Consider the following 21,240-nt stretch of genomic DNA (forward strand, 5'->3'; position numbering starts at 1 on the left):
AAATCGCCAAGAACAACATAAGGTTCTGGCAATTCATCTATGAAGGACTGAAATTCATGTTTGCTTAGTTTGTAGTGTGGGGGTATATAAATCGAGCAAATAGTGATAAGTTTGTTTAGCAAAACTATTCGAACCGCCACTGCTTCAAGGGCCGTTCGTAGCTGTAAATGTTGACATGCTATGCTCTTTTGGATTACAATTGCAACACCTCCCGATGATGCGATTGCATCATCACGATCTTTGCGAAAAGTAACATACTGTCGGAGAAAGTTGGTGTGTTGTGTTTTTAGGTGTGTTTCCTGTAGACACAGCACTTTTGGATTGTGTTTGTGTATGAGTTCTTGTACGTCATCAAGGTTCCTAAGAAGACCTCTAACGTTCCATTGAATAATTTGTGTATCCATATTGAAGGTTAATAAGTGCTGTGTGTATGGAAACAGGTGATGCCTTAGGTTACAGAGCTCTTTCGAGGCCCTGTAACAGGGGTTCTGCCCTTTCTGGAGCGTTCGAGTGAGCCTCGCCGCTCCTTAGGCGCTTGGTGCGCCTTGGGAATAGGTGTAGTGTCCATTGCCTCTTGTGAGGCGCCGGACACATGCTCTTGCGAGCGAGAAGTTACTAGAGAGGGTCCCGCCTTGGAGGGCAAGACCCCTGCGCCCACCAGCCCGGAGGTCGATGGGGCTCCCCGAGAGATTTGGCTGCGCCGGCTGTTGCCAGCGCAGGAAGGGACCTGGGAAGTTGAGGCAGCCTCGGCTGCGCCCACCTTCGGGGTCGATGGTTCCTTCTCCTCGGTTGACGGAGCAGCGCTAGCTGCAACCGTCGCGGGGGCAGATGGCGTGACTGCCGACTCACTGCTTGTGGGTCGGACAGCCGCCGGAGGCCGTTGTGACGCTGCCCCCTGACGCGCCACTTCGGCAAAGCTTTTCTTTGGCAGGTATGCTACCCGCCTTCGTGCCTCTTTGAACGATATATTCTCTTTTACTTTTATGGTTACAATTTCTTTTTCCTTCTTCCAGGAGGGGCACGACCGTGAGTACGCGGCGTGATCCCCATCACAGTTTACACAGTGTAGAGAGTTATTACATTCTTCTGTTGCATGTTCAAGGGCACTGCATTTCGCACATGTTTGGCGGCCTCGGCAGCTCTGCGAGCTGTGGCCAAAACGTTGGCATTTGAAACATCTCAAGGGATTTGGTACATACGGTCTTACACGGAGCTTGATGTACCCGGCCTCGATTGATTCGGGCAGGACACTTGAATTGAAGGTGAGGATTAGGTGCTTGGTCGCAATTTCTTTACCCTCGCGCCTTATCTTGATTCTTTTGACATTTATGACATTTTGATCACTGAAGCCCTCCAAGAGTTCAGCCTCAGTGAGCTCAAGCAAATCATCATCTGACACAACACCACGGGTGGTGTTCATTGTACGGTGCGGGGTTACTGTTATGGGGGTCTCTCCAAATGATACTAGTTGCGGTAGTTTCTCATACTGTTTTACATCGCGGAGCTCCAAGAGGAGGTCGCCGCTTGCCATCCTCGACACTTTGTAACCTGGACCAAAAATATCAGTTAGGGACTTTGAAACAAGGAATGGTGAGATGTATCGCACTGCTTTGTTTGGCTTTTCGGAATGAATAACATGGAAGCGGGGAAAGTTCTGGGTTTGGCGTCCAAAAAACTTGAAGACATCTTCGGTGCGCCCTCGTTTCTGAGGGCGATCAGTAAGGGAGGGGAAAGAAGTTTCCATGAAAAAATGTATGCTTTCGGCAACAGCGCCGACCGCCCACCACGGAGCCCAACGAGGGGACGCGGCAGAGCTTGCGTACAAGTCTGCACGACGCCAGTCGTACGCCGTCACTATAACCGAATATGGTGTACCCAAGGTTGGATAGCCACACAGGGTTAACCCGTGCCGCCAGGAGAAAGGAAGTAAAAAGAAGAGAGAAGGAGACAGGAAAGGTCAAAAAGTGAGAGATAAAGACGAAGATTCGAGGAGGGAGAGACAGGAAAAGGCGACTGCCGATGTCCTCCAGGTGGGTCAGCCTGGAGGTGCCGTCTATGTGAAGCCGAGGCCGAAGAGGTGTGTTGCCTCCGCCGGGGGGCCTTAAAGGTCCAGACACCCAGCATCGGCTCAACCCCCAGGATCCCCTTTTCCCCAGACACGGCTAAGCCGCGCACGGCTACACGCGGGAGGGTCCAACCCTCGTGTGCTCGGGTACGTGGTGTCGCAACACACCAAACGCCTGCTGACGCAGACGCCCCTGCGGGCTGAAGGATTATGTTTACGGATGCTTGATTCTAAAACCCAATGTGGAATTCACACGGCATGTCTTGCCTACCGAAGGAATTATTTCCGGCGTGCCAAGTGCGCCGCGTAATTTGCCCAGAAATATGCGGATGACGTTTGAGGTATTTAATCATGACGAGGCTTATATCTTTACTTGCTCGACGCCTACATGCACCCGGACCAATAAGCAACTAGCCGCGTCCTCGGACAATGGTCAGCGGCGCAAAAGCGGAATAGCTCCATTGAGATTCAAGAAATGGGGCACGGGTTTCAGGGAAGCGGGAGACAGAAGAGGGAGAACGAGATGAAGGAGCTTGCCCTTCGCTATTCTTTACTATTATTCATATGCTTGACTGGTCGTTTTCTCCTCGCCCCCTAGGCTTTGCACCGATATTTCTAGCCAAATTTTTAGCTGTAATTCTAGCTCTCCATAAAAATTAACGCATCAACACGTTCCATAGCAATCGTGAGGGATTATGTATCTGCTCCTCCCTCGCTATAGCGAGGAAGGAGTCATCAGACGTATACTTCTCATAACTCCCAGGATTGCTAGCTTTCACATCGTTAGTGCAGCTTCATTTTGCTTTGATTACTTAGGTTTGGGTATCAGAACGTAAGGGCCTATTTTTAAACGATATAGCAGATTCGTTGCTGAAAGCGTCCCTGATTGGCCCAGCCACTGAAATCCTACCAGCGCCAGCTTTCATCATAGGGGTTAGGTTTCGGAAGCAAATGACGGTACGTGAATTTCGCGCCCCCTATTTAACAAACTTCTCAGATTTTCAGCAGCTGTCGCAATATTGTATTAGTAAACTCTGTCCATCGCGACCACTCGAAATCTTGAGAATTCTCTTTCTAAAATTTTACCTACAGATAGCTGGTCTCGCTCCCATGGCGAACGTTCCCTCTTGTGGGGAACACAAAACAATAGATGATTTTCTGTTTGATTGTCATAGATATTTTCAGTTGCGAAAAAGAACATTTGAAGAACCGTTCCACCTTCTTAGATTAGGCTTAAATGTTCAAAACGTACTATGTTTTGCGGCTTCGACCCTTGTGCACAGCGACACAAAGGTTGGCAATGCCATCCAGAGTTTTCTGACAGGGTCAAAAAGACTTCGAATATAAACAAGAACTCAAGCTTTCGTTACATTTTCAAAAATCACTTAGATTAGCCGAATTTGTGTCTTAAATCATGTCATTATTTTGTTCAATTCGAAAGGCAGAATCTATTGTTTCGCCTATACCTATTAACAACGACTGCCGTCAACATCACCAGACCTTCACCTGACCCTATTTGTGGATGCAGACGAACTATGTTGTGTCAGTTCAGTTTTATTCCTTAAATGCCCTTTTTTTAAGAGGGGAGGGAGAGGAGGGCCACAACATAAGATATGGGAACCCATTTACAATAAAACAAGTAGTGAAAATAGTTTTGGTAATGACGGTGGTCACGGATACCTTCCACATTTTCCAGTCATCTGAAATGGTAGTGAGGAGAGTGACTGTGACAAGATCAAAGATAAATACGCGCCCCAAATTGATGTAACATCTTTCAGAAGTTTTGAATTAGTCGAGTCCGCCCCGGCTGATGATGGAAGTTTTATGTTAGCAATTATAGATTCCTTCCTCGAAAAAGGTGATAGCTGGCATAAATGCTTCTATGGTAACTGATGCTAACTCTAAAGGTTCATCAAGTTGTTTAGTCAAGACAGACGCGAATGCGTTGTCAAATGTTTCCTCGCACTCATCATCCCTGTCTAGTTCGTGCGAGTGCAATATCATGAGTGGTCGGGTGTTTAACAATTGCCAGAATTGGCTGGGGTTACTGATTAGTAGTTTTCGCAAGTCATTGTGATAAAATGAGTGATTGGGTTTTGATTACAACCGAGGCAGAAGAAAGGCAAGAGCCGAGGCTCTGCTCCGTTCATTCGGCACGGGGAGAAACGCGAACTTTGTTCACGCAGCCGAATATCTCTACGACCAAAAATACACCGCCGTAGTCTTAGACACAAAACTCCAAAATCAGAATCGCATGCAGTGTATACACCAAACACTCAGAAATAGCGGAGGAAGTAGCAAACGCGCTGGCCGTCACAGAACAGGAATGCGAAATCGTGCTAAGCGACTCGCAAACGGCAGTAAACAATTACGCCAAATGTAGAATTTCCAAGGAGGCCTTGTCTATTCTGGCCCAAGCGGGTAAATCCAAAACCGCGAGCTCGAGGACCATATGGTTCCCCGCGCACGTCACCATGGAAGGCGACGTGCTCCTGAACCTAAGCGAGACGGCGCACCGGACGGCGCACCAGACGGCGCGAAACATGACCCGCCGCGCCGAACAGGGCAACGCCTCTCGTACGATAGCGAACACTCCTCGCGCAGAACGGGACAGGCTCACTAGATGCGATGACATAGCCAGTGCATATCTAAACGCCAGAAGGATATACCCACCGCCGATTCCCAAACTGAACAGGAGGCAGGCCGTCGCAGACCTTCCCTAATCCATTCTGTCTCAAACGTATCTTCCCAGATAATCATCAGGACGACACGTGCAAATTGTGCCAGGAAGGACCAGCAACACACAAACACATGCTGTGGGAGTGCAATGTAGTTATAGGAAGGATGGCAATTACTCCAGAGACCCCGTTGTCGAGGTGGGCCGCCACTCTGCGCAGCTCAGACCTCGGAATCCAGACGTGCGCAGTCCAGCAAGCCTGTGAGGCGGCGTTGAGGCAGGGCCATGACGTTCCCCCGTGGGAGACCTGAGCCCGGGTTGCATTAAACCTTGCCGCATGTACAATTAAGTTGTATCCATCCATCTATGGGCTTCTGTGTCCCAAGTGTGGTTTTTAAGCATCGATGTATTTTTCCCAACCGATCTGTGGTGCCGCGGCGTTGGCTGAATGGAACACCCATTTGTTTTTGTTTTCTAGTCGTTTTAGATGCGAAGCAAACCACGGCTTATTGTGACTAGTATAAAATGTTTGCCTTGGGATAAACGTGTTAGTGAGCAGATTTAATTGGTTTTTGAATAATGGCGAGATTTCAAAAATAGTGCGGGTGTGAAACATGCTTTCGTACTCGAAAAAAGAAGGTGTGAAGATCTTCTGTTATTCCATTGTAGTTTCCCTTGCCGTAAAGACGTATTGTTTTCACGGATGTATGATTTGGGTGTAAGTTAGGGATACCGTATGCAGGTGCAGCAACATCTTGTAAAGTGGTAAACAAGCCCACCCCCCTCCAGGTTACTCAGTCTTCAATGTAATATCGTCTCGGGTTTCCACAGCGGCTCGAAAAGTGGCATCGAAGTCGATGCTGTGGCAGATATTCAGCGTGTCACGAGGAGTGATGAATCTGATGTTTCAGGGAATTCAAGATGGCAGAAGCGTGGAAACTCATATCTGGACTGTTGTGCGGCTGGGATTTTTGTTCACACAGGAAACGTTGTTGATTTCGAGGCCCTTTCTAGCAAATGCAAGTTTTGCAAGACCAAAAGCAATCTGTCCCCAAAAAGTGCTTCTTACCAGGAGCGGAAAGCAAATCAGACTTCTTGCCAAGCAAAGCACGAATGAAGTGCATGCAGTACAAAGACGGTTTGTGTGGCTTTGAATAGAATACTTGAGAGATCTAAAGTAAGAAAAGGCTTGAAGTGCCGCTAATACTACGGCTATGGTGATTCTAAGGGATATCTTACTGTAAAGGTCACGTACGAAAAAAACAGTGTGCAGAAACTTGGATGCATTGGGCATGCCCAGAAGCGTGTCGACTGCCACCTGAGGAAACTAAAAAAATAGTGCTTTGACCTGGTCGTAAAGAGAATCTGACTGGATCTCTTATTGACAGCTTGCAAAACTATTATTGTATCGCTATAAGAGCAAACGTGGGAAACCTTCCCGAAATGAAATAAGCTACCCTAGCCAGTCTCTCTCAGGTAGCTCTGATGACAAGCATTGAAGACATGGGCTGGGCCCGCATGGACCGAGAAGCTGGTGCAGGTACACAAGGGCATAAACAAGCACTCGGCCAAGGGAAGTACGGGCACAAAGGAGGACTTCGAAAGGACTTGCTTAACAGAGTGAAAGCTGCGTACAGCAACCTCTGCATGCGAAAACATAATATGCAAATTAGGGTTTCAATTGTTTCCTATGGCAGTGGGCTCCTAAGGAGAGGTACGTAAGCTTGCCTGCAATACTGTCTGCTTTTCATAATGCTGTGACACACTTTAATAATGCTAGTGTGAGCTTACTGTGTTCATATAGGAGGTTCCGGACAGGTCGCCATTGGAATATGAACCTGGCAACGTTTAACGCTAGAACGTTATCTAGTGAGGCGAGTCTAGCAGTGCTATTGGAGGAATTAGAGGGTAGTAAATGGGATATAATAGGGCTCAGTGAAGTTAGGAGGCCGAAAGAAGCCTATACAGTGCTAAAAAGCGGGCACGTCCTGTGCTACCGGGGCTTAGCGGAGAGAAGAGAACTGAGAACTAGGAGTCGGATTCCTGATTAACAAGAATATAGCTGGTAACATACAGGAATTCTATAGCATTAACGAGAGGGTGGCAGGTCTTGTTGTGAAACTTAATAAGAGGTACAAAATGAAGATTGTACAGGTCTATGCCCCTACATCCAGTCACGATGACCATTAAGTCGAAAGCTTCTGTGAAGACGTGGAATCGGCGATGGGTAGAGTGAAAACTAAATACACTATACTAATGGGCGACTTTAATGCCAAGGTAGGCAAGAAGCAGGCTGGAGACAAGGCAGTGGGGGAATATGGCATAGGCACTAGGAATAGCAGGGAAGAGTTATTAGTAGAGTTTGCGGAACAGAATAATATGAGGATAATGAATACGTTCTTCCGCAAGCGGGACAGCCGAAAGTGGACCTGGAGGAGCCCGAATGGCGAGACTAGAAATGAAATAGACTTCATAATCTGCGCTAACCCTGGCATCATACAAGATGTGGACGGGCTCGGCAAGGTGTGCTGCAGTGACCACAGGATGGTAAGAACTCGAATTAGCCTAGACCTGAGGAGGGAACGGAGAAACTGGTACATAAGAAGCCGATTAATGAGTTGGCGGTAAGAGGGAAAATAGAGGAATTCCAGATCAAGCTACAGAACAGGTATTCGGCTTTAATTCCGGAAGAGGACTTTAGTGTTGAAGCAATGAACGACAATCTTGTGGGCATCATTAAGGAGTGCGCAATGGAAGCCAGCGGTAACTCCGTTAGGCAGGATACCAGCAAACTATCGCAGGAGACGAAAGATCTGATCAAGAAACGCCAATGTATGAAAGCATCTAACCCTACAGCTAGAATAGAACTGGGCGAACTTTCGAAGTTAATCAACAAGCGTAAGACAGCTGACATAAGGAAGTATAATATGGATAGAATTGAACATGCTCTCAGGAACGGAGGAAGCCTAAAAACAGTGAAGAAGAAACTAGGAATTGGAAAGAATCAGATGTAAGCGTTAAGAGACAAAGCCGGCAATATCATTACTAATATGGATGAGATAGTTCAAGTGGCTGAGGATTTCTACAGAGATTTATACAGTACGAGTGGCACCCTCGACGATAATGGAAGAGAAATTAGTCCAGAGGAATTCGAAATCCAAAAGGTAACGCCGGAAGAAGTAAAGAAAGCCTTGGGAGATATGCAAAGGGGGAAGGCAGCTGGGGAGGATCAGGTAACAGATTTGTTGAAGGATGGTGGACAGACTGTTCTAGAGAAATTGGCCACCCTGTATACGCAATGCCTCATGACCTCGAGCGTACCGGAATCTTGGAAGAGCGCTAACATAATCCTAATCCATAAGAAAGGGGACGCCAACGACTTGAAAAACTATAGACCGATCAGCTTACTGTCCGTTGCCTACAAAGTATTTACTAAGGTAATCGCAAATAGAATCAGGAACACCTTAGACTTCTGTCAAGCAAAGGACCAGGCAGGATTCCGTAAAGGCTACTCAACAATAGATCATATTCACACTATCAATCAGGTGATAGAGAAATGTGCGCAATATAACCAACGCCTATATGTAGCTTTCATTGATTACGAGAAATCGTTTGATTCTGTCTGAACCTCAGCAGTCATAGAGGCATCACGGAATCAGGGTTTAGATGAGCCGTATGTAAATATACTGAAAGATATCTATAGCGGCTCCACAGCCACGGTAGTCCTACATAAAGCAAGCAACAAAATCCCAATAAAGAAAGGCGTCTGGCAGGGAGATACGATATCTCCAATGCTATTCACAACGTGTTTACAGGAGGTATTCAGACACCTGGATTGGGAAGAATTTGGGGATAAAAGTTAATGGAGAATACTTTGTAACTTGCGATTCGCTGATGATTTTGCCTTGCTTAGTAACTCAGGGGACCAATTGCAATGCATGCTCACTGACCTGGAGAGGCAAAGCAGAAGAGTGGGTCTAAAATTTAATCTGCAGAAAACTAAAGTAATGCTAAACAGTCTCGAAAGAGAACAGCAATTTGCAATAGGCAGCGAGGCACTGGAAGTCGTAAGGGAATACATCTACTTAGGGCAGGTAGTAACGGCGGATCCGGATCATGAGACGGAAATAATCAGAAGAATAAGAATGGGCTAGGGTGCGTTTGGCAGGCATTCTCAGATCATGAACAGCAGGTTGCCATTATCCCTCAAGAGAAAAGTATATAATAGCTGTGTCTTACCAGTACTCACCTACGGGGCAGAAACCTGGAGGCTTACGAAAAGGGTTCTAGTCAAATTGAGGACGACGCAACGAGCTATGGAAAGAAGAATGACAGGTGTAACGTTAAGGGATAAGAAAAGAGCAGATTGGGTGAGGGAACAAACGCGAGTTAATGACATCTTAGTTGAAATCAAGAAAAAGAAATGGGCATGGGCAGGACATGTAATGAGCAGGGAAGATAACCGGTGGTCATTAAGGGTTACGGACTGGATCCCAAGGGAAGGGAAGCGTAGCAGGGGGCGGCAGAAAGTTAGGTGGGCGGATGAGATTAAGAAGTTTGCAGTCATGGCATGGCCACAATTAGTACATGACCGGGGTTGTTGGAGAAGTATGGGAGAGGCCTTTGCCCTGCAGTGGGCGTAACCAGGCTGATGATGATGATGAGCTTACTGGATATCTAGAGGCCAGCTGGCGTTGAACCATGCACTACACGACAACAGCGTGCTTCCCCTGAGATCACCAGCACACGCAGAATGCTCTATGCAAATCAACTGAGGAGACAAAGTGGGCTAGAAAGAAAACACGCGCAGCCACATAAGTGCGTACGAGCAAAGGGTCACCTAGCAGCTGACGCAACTTGTGCAGCAGTTGTGACGGTCGTTGGTCGCCGGTTCCTCAGAGAGGAGCTGCTGAAGCCTACTCTGTTGCGATGGCTCGAAGCGCTAGAGGACCGTGCGTTTTAGGTCGTCGTATGCGGTGGCCGAAGGTGCACCCGCTAGCAAGTCGTCAATGGCATCGACGATGTCGGAGGGTAGCGCGCCGACGACGTGCAGGTACCTTGCTATCTGTGAGGTGATGCGCCGGAGTTGAAAACAGGCCTCTACTTGTATACACCAAACTCAAGGATTTTTGTGCAAAAAGCTGGGAAGCTGAAACTCTGCGGTGATGACAGGAGACATAATCGTGGCGTCTTCTCTGTCAGCAGGAATTGGAGCAGCATCGTCCATGGCAGTGTTCAAAAATTAAAAAAAAACGCAAATGTCCTGGGTCACCACTTGGTGGGAGCTTGGTTTAGCGGAGGCAAGTAATACACGTTTTGACAGGTTGAAAACGACAAGTAGACTAGTTTTATTCCACGGTAAAACAGATTTGCCTAGTGCCAGCGGTAACACCCTGTCAAGCAGCTACCTCAGGTCCCATGAAAGAGCAGGGACAATGACCTCGACATGAAGGCCCGGTGAGGTAATGGAATTTCACAGAAGCGGGGGACAAATCCCGACGACAACTAGCTTCAGCTTAAGTCCGTAACTTCCTTCAAAAGAATACTGTTATCTCTGTTGTGAAAATCCTTCGTTTTAGCATCCCAAACAAGTAGACACTGCACAAGTGGAGTGATGGGCAGCGAACTGAAGACAGCGATGGAATGAGGCAGCGTGTCGTCCTGATAACAAAACAATGGGACAGCTAGGGTCACATCTGCGATGACTCCACCAGGCGAAGCTGCGATCAACCAGTGTGCCTAGCGTGTGAATATGTTGTGGAAAACTTTCTGCCTTTATAAACTAAAACACCGCGAAAACACGAGTGAAATAATTGGAATTTTCAAAAAGATAAATAATACAAACTGTTCGGATATGTCAATAATGCCTATGAGTTAGCACATTTCAAATCACAGATTTCGCAGTGTTCCCCATCGTCTCTTCAGCGTGTCGGTTTAGAAGACAAGGAGACACTCGTCTGCTCTTTACGTTAGGGAAGCATATAAATTACTTTTCCCATAGTTCCCGACTATGAATATCCTTTTATGGAACCAATAGATATTACAGCAGATGGCATTTCGTCTTTAATAAATAATCTGAAATTATCCACATCTTCCGGTATAGACAATATTAACTCAAAAATACTTAAAAATACCGTTACAATTTCAAGCCAAATTTTGTGTCATATTTTTAGGAAATCCTTAGCATCTGGTGAACTACCCCTGGACTGGAAAATCGCAAAGGTTATCCCTCTATTCAAGGGGGATAACAAGTACTCTCCACGAAATTACCGTCCCATCTCATTAACATGCATCTGCTGTAAACTACTGGAACATATCATTTTATCGCATATCTACCGCCATTTAGAATCAAATGACTTTTTTTATTTTAACCATGGATTCAGAAAAGGCTTATCTTGTGAAACTCAGTTGCATAAATTTACAACAGAATTACATTCCAACATGAATAACAAACAGCAGACTGACTGTGTATTCTTAGATTTTTCCAAAGCATTTGATCGTGTCGCTCATTGTCGCCTCATCTCAAAAATATCCGCGCTCCGGCTGGATTCATTAACTTTATCTTGGCTCCGAAACTTTCTCTCCTTGCGGCAACAGTTCACTCGTGTTAATAACCACTCATCGCTTACTTCTGATGTTACATCTGGCGTACCGCAAGGCAGTGTCCTTGGTCCTCTTCTTTTCTTAATTTTCATTAATGACCTTCCACAAAACATATCATCGCAGATAAGGCTTTTCGCCGACGATTGCATTTTATACCCTACAATAAAAACATCTGATGACCCTTTAGTATTGCAGAACGACCTTAACCTTGTCAGTTTCTGGTGCAGTACGTGGCAGATGACCCTGAACTCAGACAAATGTAAAGTTATGTCCTTCTCGCGAAAACATTCAAACTCTCACTTTTCCTACGTCCTAAATAACACCGCCGTACCTTTGACATTGTCCTACAAGTACCTTGGCATTGAACTCACAACTCATCTTTCCTGGAGTACACACATAACAGCTATCTGCGCAAAAGCTTCGAAAACTGTGGGTTATCTTCGACGGAACTTGCGTAAATCCCCTGCTGCAGTTCGTAAATTAGCATATGAGACTTTTGTTCGCCCACAGTTAGAATATGCGTCGTCAGTTTGGTCACCACATCAAAATTATTTAGTTGATATGCTAGAAAAAATTCAGAACAGGGCATCGCGCTTCATCACAAGTAACTACGACAGAACTTGCAGCGTGACCAAGATTAAAGCAGATATTTCGCTCCAGCCACTTGAAACTCGTCGCACGATAAGTCTTCTTTGCCTTTTCCATAGATACGTCCATGGTAATCGACCTCATGTGTTGCCGCTTGAAGTACCAGTGCGCACGTCACGTCGCCTTAACAATAGCCATAGTTTCATGCGCATATTCGGTAATACACTGTCATTTAACGCATCAGCACTGCCACGTGTCATAACCGTATGGAACAGTCTTCCTGATAACATTGCGAGCATAACAGATCGTGACGCTTTTCGCGAAGAATTGCTGAGTTTCCTGTAGAAACATTGTATAAGGATGTTATTGACCTGCTTTCCCTACCTGTTTCTCACACTTGTATTTTTATATTTTTGTGAGCATGAGTATATTACTGTGTTTAAACTCTCTAAAGCTTAGCCTAGAGAAACATTTATTGAACTTCGCTTTACTTATCTTCTGAATGCATGTATTGATATTTATATTCTCTACTCCTGTACTGCTTTACTTATCTTGTGAAGGCCTGTATTGATGTTTGTATTGTTTACTCCTGTTGAAACACTTACTTTGTGTCCCCCCTTACCCAATGCCCTTAAATGGGCCTGTAAGGTATTTTAAATAAATAAATATATTCGTTTCGTATCAAAGTATTCGGAAACATACGAGGATGAGGAACCCCAAAAAAGCACCTGCACTTTGCCTGATGGGCTCCCCGAGATTCCTGTCATGCTGCGTCAGCCAAAAAGCGATCCCCACGTTTCACTCAAGAAAAAAGAATGCTCTGTGACGATTGCAGCAACCACTGTTTGTACATGTCGGTACCCAAAATGGCACTGAAGGGCAAGAATACTGCATATGTACCCAATGTGCCTTATCGGAAGCAGCCCGGATTTGTAATCATCACTGTGCAGGAACCACAATATACGAAAAAAAATGACCTTTACAAACCCAGGGACCGCCGTGCACATAATAATTGCAGGAATGAGGCAGAACAAAGCGCAGCAGAAATAGGCGAGCTCTGCATGGGCACACAATGAACTCTGCAACAACCTTAACGGCGGATCCCGGAAGCCCTGCATTGCACCTTTACAGCTTCCGTAGCAATCTGTGACTCCGGGCTGCAGCCACACACGACGCTGCAGTAGACAGGAGTGTTAGAGGACCTCAGGCTGTTATCGCAAAAAGGGCTACCTTTTCACCACTGGACGACACACTGCCGTATTTCAGTAGACCATGGATAGCGCGAGACATTGGAACCGCGCAGTGAAGGTCGTCTGCTACAAATGTCATCTGCTAGAACCGTCTACTCTAGTGGGGGATTTGCTTATGCGATGCTCCTGCCACGTGATCACAACACCACTGCTCAAGGCCGCTCCGCCATTGGTTGCCGCTTTCCCCACTAGCGGATTTTTCCAAATGTCTATGTCATGATCGCAGCAGGCTCTGCTCGGAAAACTGGTTTTGAGAAACTAGACTTGCTCACGCGACGGCCGCCGTGCCTTTGTGGCCCAAAATTAATTGCGTATGGAACCGGATTCAGGAGCTACCAGATTACTTCAAGCACAATCTTCCCCTCGCCGTGTAGGATAGTGAAAGTAAAAAAAAGGGGTCAAGGCTTTAGGGGAAGCACGACACAGGACGAAGGAGGAGAAGGAGATAGCCCTTGGCTACTAAAACGCGTTCGAGAGCTCATCCATAACTTTACGCTTATAATAGCTCTTCAGATAAATCTGAGTCACTGAAGCCGAGTATAACTGCAAACTTGAAAGATAAAAAAATGAACGCAGGAATGATGCCATCAAGCGATAATAAACTTCCTTCATTAGACGCAATAAATACCGCGGATTTAGCGGGGACATTTATGTTTCATATTACTCTATTTAATTGAATCGGTCATCACAATGCTGGAAGAGATAACTGTGCTGTACGATATAAATAAAAAAGATGTCAGACCACCAGGAAGCTGAGAAGGGCATTAACTAGCATGCATAGATACGTTAAGAAACGCTGGTTCATAGATTTATTAGAGCAGAGCAACACGGGTAAGAAGCGGGGAAGTGGAGCTGCATATCAGTGTGAAAACATGAAGCTCAAGTAGAAAGAAAGCGTGGCGCAGGGACTTCTTTCGTGTGGGCGGTACGCTAAAAAGACGCGCCAGCATTTTTCGAAGTTGATACGCAGGTTGACTAGCTGAGAGTGCACTGCACAAAACGGAGCAGGAAATTGAAGTTCCTTCAAATATGGCAGCTTAAGATTCAAGCAGAAAAATAAACCAAAAGAACACGTGCAAAACAAAACAAGTAGAGCAAGCATTGTTAAGAAAAAAAGAATAAACTAAGCCACTCCGTGCCCTCCACGCCGAGCACCTTGGCAATTCAAGCTCGCCGTATCGACGTCTTCGAGAGTGGCATCGGCTGCACCGCCAGGAGGGACGGTTGCGACTATATTGGTTTCGTGCTGCCGCAGTGAGTTTCATCTGTTACCTGTTTGCGCCGCCTATCACATATTCTTCGGGGAATTCTTCGTTTCTATATCAACTGCCCGCTCCCGCCATGTAGAAAGGGAATAGCAAGTACAAGTATAAATATTGGCCAGTGGTTCGGTCGCTACAGACAGCGTAAGATCGTGACACAATTTTCTTTTCGCTTTTCAATCTGAAAAAAAAAGGGACGCCTTACCGCGAAAGCGACGGTCAGTAGCATATAACAAACTCCAAATAAACAAGTAAGTGGGCTATTGCACTGCACTCAGAAAACATTTCACACGCTGTGCGACGCATTTTTTTTCCCCACAACAATAATCGTGATCTATTTTGCGTACTTTTGCTTTCGGGTAAACTCCGTTGTGCTCGCTACTTTCGTGTCAATAATGTCATGTCACGCTTATAACGTGTATGACGTTAGTGAACAGTGTTTACTTTACGTTCGGTGCTAACGAAAAGAGCAGCACGCAAGATAGACGACAATAATGGGCGAAAGTAAGATAAGCCCCAATGGTTTAAGCCGTTTTCAAAGTGCGTAAATGCGGAAACATTTTCCGAAGTATTGAACGAGAGTTAATATGCACTTTTCTTTTTAGAGCGCAGCTCTTTGGCGTCCGTTCCTGGGTTTCACGTCGTCGTCGGCCTCGTAACCAGCTCCGCCCCCCTTTCATCCCCCCAGCGCTAGCAGCGACCGACTGATACCGCTGGATGCCGCTGACGCCGCTAGAGAGTCAAGATAACGTGACTGCATAGAACACCGTCGCCGCCATGCAGAAAGAGGAGGAAAGGTCTATCTCTTCCCTCCTCCCTTTATCGTGTTGTCCGCTTGCTGCGCGCGCTTCTGCCCCCATCGTTTGCCGCTGGGTGTACACGCCGCCCCCCTCCCCCCTCTTCCTGCGAGTCTCCGGTTGTCAAAGCGCCGGCTCGAACTTAATTCCTTTCTTCGCTCCTCCTCCAATGCAACCCCTGTGCGGTGGCAATCAGAGAGCCAGATCGGTGGCGGCGGATCTGTATATGTGCACCGCCCGAGCCGAAATTGCCGCTGCCGTTCGCCCTGTGCGGTGGCAATCAGAGAGCCAGATCGGTGGCGGCTTGACATAAAGACAAACAGCAATTTCCTAACACTTATGCGGGAGAACATCCCGTTCCTCTCGCTCGTAACGCGTCCCACGGCTGTGACAACTTGTATAGGCACTTGTATAGATCTCGTCTTTGAGAATCAAGCATTGGTGTACCAAGTCGAACATATATCAGTCTATTTCTCCGACCACAAAGCTTCCTTCATGACTGTCAAGAACTGTTAGTGGAGTCTTTGTTAAAGGAATACGTGTGAAAATTAAAAAAAAAATTCTGTGATAGCGCATACATGTGTTGCTCGATTTCCTTGCCTCAATCTATCGAAAAGGTGAAACAGCTCATTTGCTGCGCTCAAATTTCGCATTAGGAAGTAACGTAATCGTCGGTAATTTTTTTAATGAGGAATGTCAAAGTAGAGGAATGTTAGAGGAAGCCATTAACAACGAACTAATGTCCTTCTACCCCACTTTCAGTGATGAATTCCACAACCGCACACTTCAAGCAAATTGGTCGATCTTCCAACAAAAAATCACCGACCTTGCTAATAACCACATTCCAGTTGTTTCAGTACCGACTAACAGCAATAAACCTTGGTTCACAAAAAAATTATCAACTCTAGAAAACAGGAAGAAACGATTTTTTCGGTCGGCAAAGCAAACCAATTGTGCTGTGGCCTGGGACAAATATTACGAGGCAGAGAAAGTTTATCTCTCGGCTATACGCCGCGAAAAACACTCTTTTTTCCATGACACATTGCCTCGTGTACTAAACACTAACCCCCAGAAATTCTGGCAGTTACTAAACACCAAGCCACCCAATGCTATCACTATCGCCGACCATAACGATATAGTAATCCCCGAAGAAGAGTGTGCCGATGCATTTAACCGCGCGTTTTCATCAGTATTCACCACTGAACCTGATGCTCTGTTACCTATACCACCGTCAGCTGTGCAATCTGTTATGTCACCGATCGAATTCACTGAACATGGCATAACGGCAATAATTGAAAAGCTAAAACTCTCATCGTCATCTGGGGCGGATGGCATCAACTCTAAACTGTTAAAAAATACTAAACTCATCTGCGCATCGTACTTTAGATTAATCTTCTCACAGTCTTTATCCTCCTGTAGCATCCCCGTCACATGGAAGGAAGGGCAGGTCGTTCCAATCTACAAATCAGGTAATAAAAACTCGCCTCTTAACTACAGACCGATTTCCCTAACCAGCGTACCCTGCAAGATAATGGAGCACGTCATTTTCACCCAAATTATGCACTTCCTTGACGCTAACAACTATTTTCACCCATCCCAACACGGTTTTCGTAAAGGTCTCTCGTGCGAAACGCAACTTGCTATGTTCGTCCATGACTTACACGTTAATCTTGATGCTAACACCCAAATCGATGCCATTTTTCTGGATTATGCTAAAGCATTTGACAAGTTACCTCACCAACGCCTAATACTCAAGCTCTCCCAGCTGAACCTGCACCCTGACGTCTTAAATTGGGTTATTGAATTTCTCACTAACCGATCACAGTCAGTGCATGTCAACAATCGCACCTCCGCACCCCTCCCTGTAACTTCTGGCGTCCCACAAGGTAGTGTTCTAGGCCCCCTACTTTTTCTTATTTATATTAACGACCTTCCCCTTAATGTTTCCTCTCAAATACGTATGTTCGCTGATGATTGTGTCATCTACCGCACAATTACTAATGACTCTGACCACAGTATCTTACAAAATGACCTTAACAAAGTGCAAGGCTGGTGCAACCACTGGTTAATGACCCTTAACGCCAATAAATGTAAAGTAATGTGTTTCACTCGCCGCCATCAGCCCTTATACTCACCGTATAATATTACTAATACTACCTTAGAAAAAGTGGACACATTTAAATACCTCGGCGTCACCCTTTCATACGACTTAGACTGGTCTGCTCATGTTACGCGCATTACTGCATCTGCTAACCAAACACTTGGATTCCTAAAACGCCATCTGCGTCATGCACCGCAACACGTCAAACTACTAGCATTCAAGACGCTCGTACGTCCGAAAATTGAATACGCATCCCCCATCTGGTCACCACATCAAACTTACCTTATCAATGCACTTGAAAGAATTCAGAATCGTGCGGCAAGATTCATTCATTCTTCGTATTCTTATAACACTAGCGTATCACTACTTAAAGCACAGTCCGCCTTAAACACGCTATCATCCCGGCGTCGCATTGATTCGTTAATCCTTTTTCACAAGTTCTATTACAGTTCGCTCCACCATGCACCATATGTGCTGGCCCCACCCCCTCGCCATTCCCTGCGTACAGGGCATTCCTTGCAAGTAACCCGTCCACGCAGCCGAACTACAACTTTCTCTGCGTCCTTCTTTTGCCGATCATCAAGCGACTGGAACGGCCTGCCCGGTCACATAACTGAAATCACCTGTTCAACGACGTTTGCTGATAAGCTTATTACTAATATTCTTCTCTGAACTCATGTGGCCACCAATTAAAATGCACATTTGTAAACCCCACCCCTTATGTAATACCCCCATTTCAGGGGTCTTTAAGGAAAATAAAAGTGAAGTGAAGTGAAGTCTGTGTGGGTGTATGAAGGGTGGGAAATCGGAGCTGTGGTAAAAATAGACAGGTTATATATATATATATATATATATATATATATATTATTTATTTATTGACAGGGTACTCAAGTACCGAGAAGCCGACATCTGTGTGGCAGTCATAACCTTGCGATCAGTCCAAACCAGCCCCGTGCGCGAGCGCTGGGGAACCGCCTGACTGTCCGGTACTTCTTCATCGCGCATAGTATGCTTCAGATGCGGCTAAGTAATCGGCGGTTCTTCGTCGTTACATTTGTACCCAGGCGAAAACGCCGCCACCCTTGCGTTCTAAACATCTCGTAACATAGATGTATCGTAAAACGGATTTGAGCCGATCTAGGTGAGCAATTCCGCTACCGCGGCGACGCTGATCAGAACATGGCGGCACCGGCTCTACGACATAGTTCACAGGAGAAGTTTGTGCAAGCATACGTGAAGGGCCACGATATCTTGGGAGCAACATGAGAGGGAAGGCCGGGAGCTAAAGGTGGTTCCTATGGCCAAATCAAAGAAATGGAAGGGAAGCTTGTGGGGTCAGAGACACCACGAGGATGCCTCTGGTGTGTGTGATCTGCGGTGGTAACAAGGGTAAGTTGTCCGGGTTCTTCAGCATGCTGCCCCCCCCCCCCCCCCCAAAAAAAAGCTTTACATACAGTAACCTATTCTGATTAATCAGGCTGGTAAGGTAGAATTGTATCGATGGTGCAGGAAGCTTCGCGGCCGTGAAGTAAGAGAAACGGAGAAAACCAGTAATGGCTTGGGGGGCCGTATTGTAGGCCAACGTGACGAACGGAGGTGCAGCGTCCCAGGTGGAATGGTTGAACGCGAGGTACATGGCGCGCATGTCACCGAGAGCGCCGTTGAAACGCTTGCTCAACCCGCTCCTCTGCGGATGCTATGCGAATGGTGAAGGGAAACGGTTTGGTTTTACGGGCGGGGTATGTTGGATCGGTGTCTTCGTCGATGTGTGTCGGTGGCAGGGGCCAGGCGGGCGCCCGTTATTTCGAAAGCTCGGCCAAGGCTACGAGTTTAAAGACTTGCAACAATATATATATTGCGATGAGATGGCAGTACAAAGGTGACAATGAGTCTAGCAAAAGCGAACAGCACGAACTCTCTCGCAGTCACCACAAAAGTCGTCGTCTTCGGGCTGCCAGCGCAAAATGACGAGGCGTGTCTACTTCATTACATAATATGTATACATATATAATGCCACTGACAGAGGTCTGCGCCAGACTGACGTCCGTCGGAGAGGCAGAACGTGGGTCGAGTGAGCTCCAGAAGAAGGCTTTGTAATGTGCTGAACGCGGCTTAAATCATGCATCGAGGATCTCGCAGCGGTGCGACGTAATGCTAAGGCATTTCTCTCGCATTTACGACTGGATCATCACTCAACTTCCTTCTTCATCGTTTTTTTAAAGAAAATTTTCACGGGACTCTAACAAAGTGTTGTAATAACAGCCTTCTGCAGAGCCATGAATGTTTGAGTAAGGTATTACAAACAATCAAGAGATCAGGGCAACCATCGCCAGACTTTCATAACAAGGATGGAGTGTGATATCGCATTTTCCAAGAAGAATGTGGTAGAAATGCATATTTCAGATACTCCTGTTGGGGGCCATAGGCACTATCTATATTGTTATTTAATATTAGTCCCTTGTTTTACGTGCTGGAACATCAATCTCATTATGAAGGAGGTTGTGGTGGGGCAGTCCGAATTAATTTGTCCCCGTGGGGCTCTTTAACATGCAGCTAAACCCAGGTACAGAAGCGTGTTTGCATTCTTCCTCCACGGAGATGCGGCCGCCGCGGCCGGGATCAATGCCGCCACTGCGGACTGCGCAGCGCAGCAACACGACTTCGTTATCGCACAACGTTGCCACATGTATCTCGGAAGCCAGAGTAGGGACTTCTGTACAGTGTAAAAATGCTTACACCCTTAAGGGCGTTTCCTTATCGCACTGGTAATACCCCTACCCTTAGGGACTTACAAAAATTCATATTAGACGACAACGGAGCTCTAACGAGACATTGATAACAAAAGGCTTAGTTTAAAGCTATGTGATCATTCTGACAGCCTTGGGTGCACAGAAATATCCGACAAGCGAATTTCGCAGAGATGTATGAAACTCTCCTATCGGATATTCCTTTACGCCCAAGGTTGTCAGAATGATTACATAGCTTTAAAATATGCCTTTTGTAATCGCATGTCTAGTTAGAGCTCCGTTGTCTTCCTATATGAATTTTTTAAAGTCCGTAAGGGTAGTGGTGTTACTAGTGCGACAAGAAAACACCCTTATGGTTGTAAACATTTTTACAGTGTAGCAAACGGCAAATGTGTGCATCGCAAAAAAGAGTTGTTCTTTAGTATATGGTAGTATGCATTATGGCCATCTGTTGCTCTCCCAGAGAATGAGTTCAGAAAAGTATCAATCAACGAAGCGCGCCCATATTCAGTTACTTTTGAAGACCGGTTTTTTTCGGAGTCTCGCTTACGAGCGTCGTTATGTTTCACGTATATTGCTGCGATTGGGGGCCCTCGCTGTTCTTTTGTGGTCACTGGGGAATACCCATTTTCTATTAAAGCTATGCCTTAACTGGGCAAATTTACGCAGTCGCATTCTTACAACACGCGAAGTTAAAGAACTTCTTTAGCGCGTCCTGCATTTAACTGCGCCGCTTTGTAGAAACATATTGTCTCGGGAATGATATGCTTGCTCCGTTCGGGAGTTCACCGGATGCGAATTCAGAAAATAAAGGTGCGTTTGGGAAAATTCGAGAGAAATATTTTCATGTAATTGAAGAGAACCAGGCAGCAACTTGAGGAACAACACTTTCATTAAGGAAGCGACGTGCTGCATTAGTTTCATTGCAAAAGACAGCCTAATAAAGAAATGGTATGTAAGAAAGAGAGTAAAATAAAATTAAACGAGAGGTCCATAGGAAGAGCGCAGTAAAAGACAAGTTATGTTGCCACCACATACGAAATAAAAACACACAGCATTTAGGGAACAAAAGGCGAAACAAACACAAAACAGGAGATTACCTCCTTCACCAAATTTCAGGTCGCGTACGAGAACCTAGGAGACTGCCAGT

The 21,240-nt window shown here is 46.1% G+C and overlaps 1 pseudogene; it reads left to right on the plus strand.

Moving 5' to 3' along the window:
* The first annotated feature begins 4,909 nt into the window (after positions 1–4,909).
* Positions 4,910–21,240, plus strand: part of LOC142570510 (uncharacterized) — a 69,147-nt pseudogene continuing 52,816 nt past the window's right edge.

This window comes from Dermacentor variabilis, chromosome 2 (assembly GCF_050947875.1).
Source record: "Dermacentor variabilis isolate Ectoservices chromosome 2, ASM5094787v1, whole genome shotgun sequence".
Lineage (NCBI taxonomy): Eukaryota > Metazoa > Arthropoda > Arachnida > Ixodida > Ixodidae > Dermacentor > Dermacentor variabilis.